Here is a 12,856-nt window from a genome sequence, read left to right as displayed (position 1 = left end):
ACACTAAGGTCATTAATATTTTGCACATTTGCCATGAAGTTTTTTACAGTTACTTTTGAGATCCTTTGTCTCTCTGTCACTCTCTTTATCTCTGTCTTTCTCTCTCCCTCCTTCCATTCTTCTTTGACTCCGGTACCAGTAGTCCCTTTATGACATCTAGTTTTGAAACTACTTTTTCAGATTTGCGGTTTTGTTCTAGCAGTCCCTTTTCTGTTACCAGTTTTGCATCAATCATAAAAGGCTACATTATGTTACAGAAACTACAATTTGCATATGCCAGTCCTGAAAGGAACACAAGTTCATTTTGCACTCCGTACACATCAATCACAGGTTGTCAGAAGGGTTTTGATCTTGATGGTGCCTTTTCAGGCACCATCAGATTAAGCAGCCAACTTTCAGCACTTCTGGGCATCATGGAAGAGAGAAAAGAGAATATCTACATCAGCAATTAATGTCCCATGTTAGATGCACCACATCACGTTTTTGCTTTTAACTAACTGTTAAAACTGTTAAAACTAACTGTTGTATAGCCTCATGTAAGCATAAGGCCACTAGGAAATACATTCCTACCATATGCTTGGAAGGGAAAATGTTGGGAGCCGTGGCACTGTCAAGTCATCAGACGCGGTGATTGCGAGGCCTGTGGGAAAGTACAAAAGCCTGGGCTAGATTACCCCTCTCATCGAGCCCGCCTGTGTGGCACCTGTTTCTTATCACCCCACTAAGTTCCCGCCTCACAGGGTAGTCTGCCTAGCTATTAATCCTATATATAGCCAGTGCCTCCACCCCCGAGAGAGAGAGAGACTGAAACACAAAAGGAGCCGCGGGGAGCGGACCGGTAGAGGCTTCGGGGGAGACTGAAGCACAAAAGGAGCCGCGGGGAGCGGACCGGTAGAGGCTTCGGGGGAGACTGAAGCACAAAAGGAGCCGCGGAGAGCGGACCAGAGGAGGCTTCGGGGCAGACTGTATAAGGAGAGAATAAAGAAAAGCCTGACCACCGCCAGACCTTGTCGTGTGTCTTTCCTGCCGGCCGGGAGCGGACATCGACATTTGGAGGCCCGCACGGGGATTGATCAACCCCGAGACGCGGCGGTGGACTGCATTCTCCTACACAGTGCTGCAGCTGCAGGACAGGTGAGTAGAGGATAAGCCTGGGCCCTGGGTGGCGCGCACCTACAGGGTTTGTAGACTCCTCTCAACCTCACGCGTAAGTGGCGGGTTTCTTGGGCCTCACGCGGTGAGTATGAAACATAACACCAGAACTTAAGGTAATAAAAGAGTGTAAAACATAAACATAGAAGTAAAAATAACAGAAGATATATTAAAAATGGGAAACATGCCAAGTAAAGATACACAGCCTTGGTGTTGGTCCTTCGGAGACTCCTAAAGTCCAAGGACCTCAAGGTGGGGCGTAAGACTTTAGAAAATTTCCTTGCAGAGATTGACAGCTTTGCTCCCTGGTTTCTGCCTACAGGGCATGTAAACCTGCCCTCCTGGGAAAAGTTGGGCAGAGACCTTTCCCTAGCAGAGCGGGAGGGTAGAGCTTCAGTCTCTGCTCGTCCATTGTGGGAAATGATACACACGTGCCTAAAGAGTGAGGGTAGTTACGGGGGGAGCTCTCAAGAACTTGTAGAAGTACGCGAGGTGTTTGAACAGGCACAGTGAGGAAGCTCCCGAGAAGGGTCCGTCAAGGAGGGCAGAGATACAAAAGAGGAAGCCGAGGCGCGGTTTGTGTCTTTCCGCAGGAATCGGGACGAGAGCCAATGTGGGTCCCAGAGAGGTTGACGCGACAAGTCCCTCGACTGAAGATCAGGCCTGTTCCACCAGAGGCCAAAAGCAGACCCAACAACAAGATGAGCCCTAAAAGAACTGCAGGACAATCCCTTTTTGGGGGCCTGGAACGGCTTGCTCCCCTATGTGCTACCCTTGTATACGCATGGCTCGCTCGCATGGCCTACGACCGCGTTTAAAAGTGACAGGCTTCCCACATTCTCCTCCCTAGACAACAACATGTAGCAGGGTGGGTGAGTCAATGACGGGTAAGAGCGTGCCTCCCCAGCACGACTCAACCTAAGCCAGGCCCTACCCCGTTCCGCTCGAAAGCCGCTGGATTGTTAGATAAATTTCTCTCCGAGGGGATTCGTGGAGAGAAATGAGTGCATGCCTATGTGCAACCAGGTTCCGTCCGGTTCATTCCTGGCCCTAGAAAAAAGGACGAGGGCCTCAGGGCCTTGGTGGACCCTGGGACGGCCGACCAGGGTCTACGCTAAGGGCCTACGGTGGGCCTCAGTTCGGGGCATAGGCCTCTGCACTCTATCCAGGACGGGCTGCGATGCGCGTAGCCATCATTTAAAATAAAATAGGGGGAGATGTTGGGAGCCGTGGCACTGTCAAGTCATCAGACGCGGTGATTGCGAGGCCTGTGGGAAAGTACAAAAGCCTGGGCTAGATTGCCCCTCTCATCGAGCCCGCCTGTGTGGCACCTGTTTCTTATCACCCCACTAAGTTCCCGCCTCACAGGGTAGTCTGCCTAGCTATTAATCCTATATATAGCCAGTGCCTCCACCCCCGAGAGAGAGAGAGACTGAAGCACGCAAGGAGCCGCGGGGAGCGGACCGGTAGAGGCTTCGGGGCAGACTGAAGCACGGAAGGAGCCGCGGAGAGCGGACCGGTAGAGGCTTCGGGGCAGACTGTATAAGGAGAGAATAAAGAAAAGCCTGACCACCGCCAGACCTTGTCGTGTGTCTTTCCTGCCGGCCGGGAGCGGACATCGACAGGAAAATCAGAAATATATGACAAAAAACAATTATGATCACATTTTAGTAGTTGGCCATGTTAAAAAAAATTTTTTTTGCGACAAGGTCTTGCTATCTAGTACAGGCTGACCTTGAACTCCTTTATGTAGCCCAAGCTGCCCTCAAACTTTTGATGATCCTCTTGCCTCAGCCTCCCAAGTGCTGGTATTATAGTCAAGCATCCAGCCACCACTCCTGGCTGGGCATTTTAAATTTATTTTACAAAATTATTTTCTGACTTTGTGCTTCATGTGTAATGGGAAATTCAAAAAGAACTATAAAGCACAAATGATAAAACATTAAACTATTCCTAAGTTAGCCCACAATAATTATGCATGAATATTTACAATTATTATTTTGCATTTACTTTTATGTATGTGTGCATGTATGTGAATCAGAACCGTATTTCAGAAAATTTATATACTGCTAAATTTCACTTATTTTGAAAATCTTACCATTTCAGCACATATTCTTTGAAGCGGCTGATTTATTAAATAACTATTTCAGTGTGTATGTGTAGGCACATTAATTTACATCCTTATTTTTTAGGTTTATATATAGCCGTTTTTTGTATTTTGCCATAACAATGCTGCTATGAGATAATCTATTAAATTACATTTCTTCTGTTTTTTAAAAATTAGCAAATGAAAGCTGAACAATTGAAATGAAAGAATTTGTAGGTTTGTATGTGCTGATTGGTTTATTATCCTTATTCCTGAAAATATGTAACTCTGGATAAAGTCCTTGTTGCAACACATCCTATACCAATAGTGATTTTTCTCACCTACAAAACAAGTTCATCTTTTATTCCTGAACATCACCGGGCCTGTAGATGAGTTTTAAACCGTCTCTTAAATAATAAATGTTTTGCGGTTGATCTTCTTGATGTTTCCAAGCATATCTTTATATTATCTGCAAATTTTCATAGTTTTCTCTTGTCTGAAAACTATATGGTGGTATTCATAAGAATGAGACTTTCAGATCTCTGTCTGCAGGAAAAGTAATTGACAGAGGTCCCCAGCCACTGCCCTCTGAAATCCATCATGGCATTGGTATGAAAATCACACTTACCATGGGCTTGCCTGGGATACTATAATGAACATGTTGTGAGAAACACAGGGCATTTGGATCAAAGACTTTGCATCAGCTTAGCTGAAACCTTACAACACACCACGGAACAAGACATTTCTTACCCAAAGGTATCTTCCTTTCTCTCCATCACCAGGATTAGTTTTGCATCACAATGTGATGACCCAACCAGACCCTTAGGGTTTTTTTCCCCAATTATTTTCCTTTGTAGGCATTTGCTCCACTAAACCTCTTGCACATGTAAATCTACTTCTCAGAGGATGTCACTAATGTGTCCACACCCCCAGGCACCTCTTCTTTGATTTTTACATTAGGAAGAGCATATTACAGTATGTTCTTTACATTCTCGTTTCAGATTGTAGCATGCAGAATTTTAGACATTTGTCATGCTCCACACGAGAGATTAGGGTAAAATATAAAAGACAGGAATATGCTGATTTTTCTACCTGTCTACAAGGAGCTATGACAAGGCAAAAACTAGAGGGACAGCTACCTATTTTTTGCTCTTCCTTCTTAAAGAGGAACCAGTAGGAGAACAAACTCATTAATGTGAGAGCAGAATGTTGTTGATACCAACGGATCAGGTTGTAAAGCTAGCTACCTTACGTTGCAAATGCTGAGATACAATACAAGTGTACAGTTCCACCTCTCAGTAAGAGGAAATCTTTCATTCTTGGAGAAACAGCAAAAGGATAGCTTCTCCTCAACAGGAAGAGGAAACTAGGTCTCAACCAATTTGTTTTCTAACAAGTGGAAGGGAGACCCCAGGACTACATTGGGACACTTTGCTCATTGCTTCCCACTCCCTTTAAAAAGTTGATTGTTGTTAGTTCAAGATACTACTTTTCATGATATAGAAATGTCCTTATATAATATTTATAGAATCTTAAAATTAAGTTATCCATTCATTCCTGAGATAGTCCTATTATTTTCTCAGGAGATGCCACTTAATGAATGAATTTGGTTTCATAAAATCAAGTATTTTCATTTGAAATTAATTGAGAGTATATTATTGTGAAAAAATGATTTATGTAGTTATACATATATGCACATGACTTCATGCGAGTTCATTATCTTTGTTAGTTATTGAGAGCCTAACTGTGCTCTATTCAAAAACAAGTAACTTGGGTTTCCATTCATTTTCCTTAACACTAAACAGTTTATTTAGAATGGAATTCATCATAATAGAAAAACAATGTTTCATCTTTATGAAAACATTTTTAGAATGTTAAAATATTTTATAGTTTCTTACACACTCATTAGTTGATTCAGGTTTTATCTAATTATGTCACTTTAGATAAGTCTTATTTTCTGTAAATATTTTTAAATTTGATAGATTGTGTATCCATAATTTTTAAAAACTGTAGTTTTATTCACTTTTGCCTTCAAATTTTTTTCTCATGGTTTGTCATTATTTGCCAAATAGTTTGACATTAATTTATTTGCCAAATAGTTTGAAGCTATAGTATATGAAGTTATATTCAAATAATTCAAGGAAAGATACACTATGGTGACTACTATTATGTCAGGTTATCTGGTGGTTAAACACAGTGATGCTTAAATTGTTCGGTTCTGACATGTGCTGTTCTGTTATTATGTCCTCTTTTATCTCAGTGTCCCAGTTTTTTAAAATTAATTTATTTTTCTTATTTATTAATTAAGGGAAAACTACATTAAAAAATAGTGAGATACATTACAGTAACTTTTTTGTTTTCCTATTAACCTGATTTGAACCCCAGTATTGCTCTCCCTGTCTTGTTCTGTCAAATATATTGTTTTGTTTGATAGCATCAAGTTTGAGGGTATAGGCAACCACTTTGAAGGCAATAAGATTTATTATGATGCCCATTATGGCTTGACTATTATCTTCTTTTGAAGTCCTGTAAGGTCTCCAGTGTAGGTTTTATTGGTCTTGTTCTGTACTGTTTTGTTCAATTCTGTTATACCTGATGATATAGGCAACTCTTTTCAAGATAGCAAGAGGCATAATGGTAATCATTTTTGATAACTTGGTATTGTATTTTTGTATCAAATACTATGTCCATCCTTCTGTTCTGACTCTGTTTTGTTTTGTCATATTTGGTCTTATTCCCTTCAAAAAAAAGTAATAAGAACTGTGGGAGTAATAAAACCCAAAAAGTGTAATTGTTAATGTAAAAAAGAGAGGAAAAGAAAGTGGTCTAAAGGATATAACTGCATGTATATTTAAGTGTATAGGATAGAAAAACATATTACTGAGTTTTTGTTGGATCATTGAACGAAACTGTCTGCAATCTCACTGTATGAATGTCCACTTTGTATGCTCTAATTTTGTAATTTGGACAACTGTTTCTAAGATGACAATATGTAACCTATTAACTAGTGATTTCCTACTGTATATTTTTTTCTTGAAATTCTGTACCACTTGTACCCTTTTACTGCTGTGTTTTTTTCTCTTTTTTCACTTTAAATAAAAAAAATTTAAAAAAAATAAAATAAATGTGATTATCTTTTCTACATACAGATTACTATTATCAGTTTGTTTACTGTTCGTTTGCATCTTTCTTTGTACTTTTATAGTTACCTTCAAATATACATTTCCCTTCATCAGTGTGTTAACAAAATCAGTATCTATCTATCTATTTATCTATATATATATATATATATATATACATACATATATATATATATATATATATTTAATTTTTGTCTAGTTTTTCTTAGTACTGATGCGTATATAAGCTTCCAGTGACAGGCCATTATTTTTAAATAATCACATGAAATTCCCTAGTATTGAACCTCTCTAAAAATGACTTTATTACATATATGCATATATATATTGCATTTTTATAATTTATATTTTTATAAATTACATTTTTCAGTTGTGTTCCATACTCTCTGTAACTCATGAGATTCTTCCCAAATTGCACCAATTAGTTTAAATTAATTTAATTTGGGACGTGGTGAAATTTTGTTTAATTTTGTTTTTCTTTTCCCCTTGTCTTTGACTCAATAAATATTGTTGTAAAGAATGTATGAGACAAGCCTAGCCTGCCGCCTCTACCACCCGGGAAGTGCACCACCTCTGCTAGCTGGAAGGAGAGGGCCCAGCCCAGCAGAGAGACTCTGGTCCAGCCCCGCCTGCTGCCTCATCTGGCTAAGGAGCACACCACAGCTGCTGCTCAGAAGGCGGGAGCCTGGCCTGGCCACTGAAACCTGCTCTGACCTTGCCTGTAACCTTATTTTGATCTGGAGAGCACCAGCACTACTGCCACCGCCTGGAAGAAGGAGCAGCCCTGCTGAGGAGATTTGAGGCCTAGTTAGGCCATAAGGGAATCTTCTATCAGCCTGGGGAGTTTTGCCACCCAAAGAGCTGGATTGTTATACAACATCCAATCCCTGGGAGAATATGAGATCCTTGCTCTAGGGGGTTGGGGGCCCACTGGGGGTGCAGCCACACTAGACTGGGCTTAGCAGGATTTGGGATTGTCTAGACCACACCAGGTGACCTTCTATCCCTCAGGGGAGCTTTGCTATCAGAAGGGGAAACTGTGCAAATTGAGGAGGCTTTAGGTCTACCTGAGAAGAGCCTGGTAAGCCTCTTTTAATCCAGGGGCTCTGCTGCCCAAGGAGGGAGCTACTACCAGAAGAGTCCCAAGAGCCTAGGACATAAGAGTCAATTTACAACACAAACAGGGGAAACTCTGGAACAATACTTGAAACACGGTAATATAGGAAAATGTCAAAACGAAAGACCAAAATGCAATCTCAAACATCCAACCCATCCCAAGAAAGCCCAGGAGCCATGTACACAGAAGAAAATACATGCCATATACCTGAAATACCTGAAACAATAGTAACCAAAATAAAGAAGCAACTCCGGGAAGCTTTAAAGGAATTCAAACTAGAAATAATCTATCAGGTAAAAGAAGAAATAATAAAAGAAATGAAGGAGATGCTGAACATATCTAAAGAAGACACAGTTAAAAAATTGGAGAAACTAAACAAAAAGATAGAGCCTCTGGATGAACAATATAAGAAACAAACAGAATATATAAAACAGATGCAAAGAGATATACAGGAAATCAAAAAATCCATGGAAAGTTGTAAAAACCACTCAATGAGTAGGAAGATAGAATTTTGGACCTCGAAGGCAAGATTGCAGCCAATGAACAGGAAAGGAAAGATCTTTTAAAAATAACAAGAAATGAAAAAGACACAAAGAAAAACACTGTAAGGTTGATAGGTATAAATGAAAAAGAAGGAGACAATATAAAGGATGTCAAGAGGATATTTAGAGAAGTAATTGCAGAAAACTTCCCAAACATGAAATAGGAAACTGATATAAGGATCAAGGAAGCATATAGAACTACAAATACCATAACCAAAATAAAACTACACCCAGACATATAATAATCACCATTCCAGAAATCAAACATAAGAACAGAATATTAAAAGCTGTCAGAGAGAAAAGACAGATCACCTATAAAGGAAAGCCTATCAGAATCACAGCAGACTTCTCAACACAAACAATAAAGGCAAGAAAAGCATGGAGTGAAGTATTTCAGACCCTAAAGGAAAATGATATCTAACCTAGACTGATGTACCATGAAAAATTGTCCTTCAAAATTGATGGAGAAATAAGATACTTCCATGACAAAGAACAGCTGAAGAAATTCATGATCACCAAGCCAATCCTGCAAAGAATACTGAAAGACAGTTTAGATACACTTAGGAAAAAACCACTTAACAAAGCAGACAATTAAATAGAACAGAATGATAAAGGTGCAACAGCAGAAATATAACATGTCAACAATAAACCAATATATAACAGTTATAACCATTAATGTAAATGGTCTCAATGCACTAATTTAAAAAAAAATAGACTGGCAGAATGGATCAAGAAACAAAATCCAACCATATGCTGTCTACAAGAAACCCATCTAACCCGAAAGTATACTCACATACTGAAAGTCAAAGATGGAAAACAATACTCCATGCAACAGGAACCCAAAAAAAGCAGGGGTAGCTATTCTGTTTGCAGACAATGTGAACTTCAAACCAATAATGATCAGAAGACATAAAGCAGGTCACTACATACTGGTTATGGGAAAACTTCAAGAGGAAAAGATAACTATCTCAAATATATACGCACCAAATTCCAGAGCACCCAGTTATATACAACAAGTAATATCAGAAATGAAAAACCAAATTAGCAGTAATACAATTATAACAGGAGATTTTAACACACCCTTGACAGAAATGGACAGATCAACCAGACAGAAAATCAGCAAAGTAGTAACAGAACTAAATCACACCTGTGAACAAATGGAATTGATAGACATATACAGAGTATTCCACACAACAACAACAGAATACACATTCTTCTCAGCAGTACATGGGTCATTCTCTAAAACAGACCATATATTAACTCACAGAACATATTTAAACAGATGCAAAAGAGTTGAAATCATCCGTTGCATGTTATCGGATCATAGCGCTCTGAAATTAGAAATTAATGATAAAAAAATACTGCAAAAATCCCACAAACACATGGAAACTGAATAACACACTCTTGAGTAATCAGTGGGCGACAGAGGAAATTAAAGAAGAAATTAAACAATATCTACAAACAAATGAAAACACAAATACAACTTACCAGAATCTGTGGGATGCAGTGAAACCTGTCCTCAGAGGGAAATTTATTGCAATGAGTTCCCACATCAGGAAAACAGAACAAATACAAATAAATAACTTGGTGCTACACCTCAAACATCTAGAAAAAGAAGAGCAAGTTAAGCCCAAAGCCAAAAGAAGAGAGGAATAATAAAAATCAGAGCAGAAATCAATGCAATAGAGACTAAGAAAACAATCCAAAAAAATCAATGAATCAAAGAGTTGGTTCTTTGAAAGAATAAATAAAATTGATAAGCCCCTAGCCAACCTTATTAAAAAAAACTAAAGAAAAAGCACAAATTCATGCAATAAGGAATGAAAATTTTGAAATCACTACAGAACCAATAGCAATACAGAAGATCATCAACATCTATATCAAAAACCTCTACTCTCAAAGGTTTGATAACACAGAAGAAATAGACAGATTTCTAGAAGCATATGAAGTACCAAAGCTAGGGCAAGAAGATGTAAAACTGCTGAATAACCCAAATTCTATTAATGAAATTGAAAATGTAATTAAGTCAGTACCTACAAAGAAGAGCCCAGGCCCAGACGGATTCACTGCAGAATTCTACAAAAAATACAAAGAGGACCTAATGCCGACACTCCTCAAACTCTTCAATGAAATTGAAAGGGAAGCAATCCTTCCTAAGACATTCCTGGAAACAAATATTACTCTAGTACCAAAACCTGAGAAAGACCCAACTGAAAAAGAGAACTACAGACCAATCTCCCTAATGAACACAGATGCAAAAATCCTCAATAAAATATTGGCAAATAGGATGCAGCAAATCATCAAGAAGATTATACACCATGACCAAGCGGGATTCATCCCAGGTATGCAGGGATGATTCAACATATGTAAATCAATAAATGTAATCCACCATATCAATAGAGTCAAAAGGATCACATGATCATTTCTATAGATGCAGAAAAAGCTTTTGATAAGGTACAACATTCATTTATATTAAGAAACTTGCAGAAAATTGGACTAGATGGTCTTTACCTCAACACAATAAAGGCCATCTATGACAAACCAACAGCCAGCATCATATTAAATAGCCAAAAATTGAAGGCCTTTACCTTAAAATCAGGCACAAGACAAAGATGTCCCCTGTCACTGCTCCTATTTAATATAATACTGGAAATACTAGCCAGAGCAAATAGACAAGAGAGAGAAATAAAGGGCATAAAGATAGGAAAAGAAGAACTTAAATTATCACTATTTGCAGATGATATGATCCTCTACATAGAAGACCCCCAAAACTCCATTGAAAGACTCCTAGATATAATAAATAAATTCAGCAATGTGGCTGGATACAAAATCAATACTCAAAAATCAATAGCATTATTATACACTAACAACAAAATCACAGAGAGAGAAATAAGAGAAGCCACACACTTCACACTAGCAACCAAAACATGAGATATTTAGGAATTACTCTCATGAAATAAGTGAAAGACCTATACAAGGAAAAGTATAATACACTGAAAAATGAAATTGAAGATGATCTCAGAAAATGGAAAAACATCCCTTGCTCATGGATAGGAAGAATAAATATAGTGAAAATGGCCATTCTCCCAAAACTGTTATACAGATCCAATGCAATCCTGATAAAAATACCATCAACATACCTTATAGATCTTGAGAAATCAATCCTAAAATTCATCTGGAGTGACAAGAGACCCAGAGTAGCAGAGACAGATCCAAGCAGCAAAGGCAAGGCCAGAGGTATCACAATCCCTGACTTTAAGTTATACTACAAAGCAACTGGAGTAAAATCAACATGGTACTGGAATCAAAACAGAGCCGAAGATCAGTGGAATAGATTAGAAGATACAACCACAACTACAAACACACTCAACCACCTTATCTTTGATAAAGGGGCCAAACATGTTCACTGGAAGAATGACAGTCTCTTTAACAAATGGTGTTGGAAAAACTGCCTCTCCATATGCCAAAAACTAAAACTAGACCCATGCCCATCACTATATACTAAAATAAAATCTAAATGAATCAAAGATCTAAATATTAAAACAGAAGCACTAAATCTATTGGAATACAAACTGGGTAAAAACCTTGAAGACATAGGGGTAGGTAGAGAATTCATGAACAAGACTCAAACCACACAGGAAATACTTCCCAGAAACAATAACTGGGATCACATCTTATTAAAAAGTTTCTTTACATCGAAAGAAATCTCTAACATAGTGAAAAGGAAACCCACAAACTGGGAAAAAATCCTAGTGAACTGCCCCTCAAAAGACTTCTGTCTAAAACATATAAAGAATTTTTAAAAATCAGATCCCAAAATTCAAAGACCCCATCCAAAAATGGGCATCTGAGATGAATATAAAATTTTCCGATGAAGAAATACAAATGGCAAATAAATATATGAAAAAATGTTCATCCTCATTAGTCATTAGAGAAATGCAAATTAAAACCACACTGAGATTTCATCTCACTCCTGAATGAATGGCCAATATCAAGAAAATCACCAACAACAAATGCTGGAGAGGCTGTGGGGAAAAACAAACTCTCCTGCACTGTTGGTGGGAGTGTAGACTGGTGCAACCATTGTGGAGGTCAATTTGGAGATTTCTCAGAAAGCTGGGACTGGAAGCACCATTTGACCCAGCTATTCCACTTCTAGGCACATTCCCAGAAGAACTGAAAGCATCATACCACAGTGATATATGTGCACCCATGTTTATAGCAGCACAATTTGTAATAGCCAGATCTTGGAAACAACCTAAGTGTCCATCAGCTGAGGAATGGTTAAAAAGTTGTGGTATTTTTATACAGTGGAGTACTACTCAGCTATAAAGAATGATCACATTGAGACATTTATAAATAAATGGGCACAGCTTGAGGCCATACTCATAAGTGAAATAAATCAAACTCACATGTATAAATGCAGAATAGCTTCCCCAGTGTAAGAAACAATAAGAATACATAAAAGTTCGTGGTAATCATGATTCCCAGTCACACTGGTTTGAAGCCATATAATGTTTTCACTCATTAATTGGAATGGTTTTAATAGGGGTTGTTTTATTTTATTGTCTGTGATACTACAAATATCTATTTTGAAGGAAATAAGAGCATAATAGCTAGTGCTGATTTAATATCATCCTGCTTTGAAGCCCCATCAAGTTGTTTTTCATTTGTTTCCATTGGTTCTAACATGTTGTATCTTATTATATTTTAATGTATGCAATAGTATAAGCAAATTTTTTATAGGCAAAGAGATAATATAGAAACTGATGTTCAGTTTCTGTTAGCTGGTTCTAAATACCCTGCAATAATTTCATTCTCT

General features: G+C 38.2%; 1 long non-coding RNA gene across 1 annotated transcript; it reads left to right on the top strand.

Annotated features, from left to right (window-relative positions):
- The first annotated feature begins 597 nt into the window (after positions 1 to 597).
- On the top strand, positions 598 to 2,730 carry LOC134474558 (uncharacterized). Its single transcript, XR_010045399.1, has 2 exons — positions 598 to 1,134; positions 1,746 to 2,730. It is a non-coding gene; the product is annotated as an uncharacterized LOC134474558 (long non-coding RNA).
- Positions 2,731 to 12,856: the final 10,126 nt, after the last annotated feature.

Source organism: Cavia porcellus, unplaced genomic scaffold (genome assembly GCF_034190915.1).
Source record: "Cavia porcellus strain 051 isolate PalLab524CR breed Dunkin Hartley unplaced genomic scaffold, mCavPor4.1 scaffold_33, whole genome shotgun sequence".
NCBI classification, from domain to species: Eukaryota; Metazoa; Chordata; class Mammalia; order Rodentia; family Caviidae; genus Cavia; species Cavia porcellus.
The sequence above is the reverse complement of the archived record's forward strand: the minus strand, read 5'-3'. Positions and strand labels throughout refer to the sequence as shown.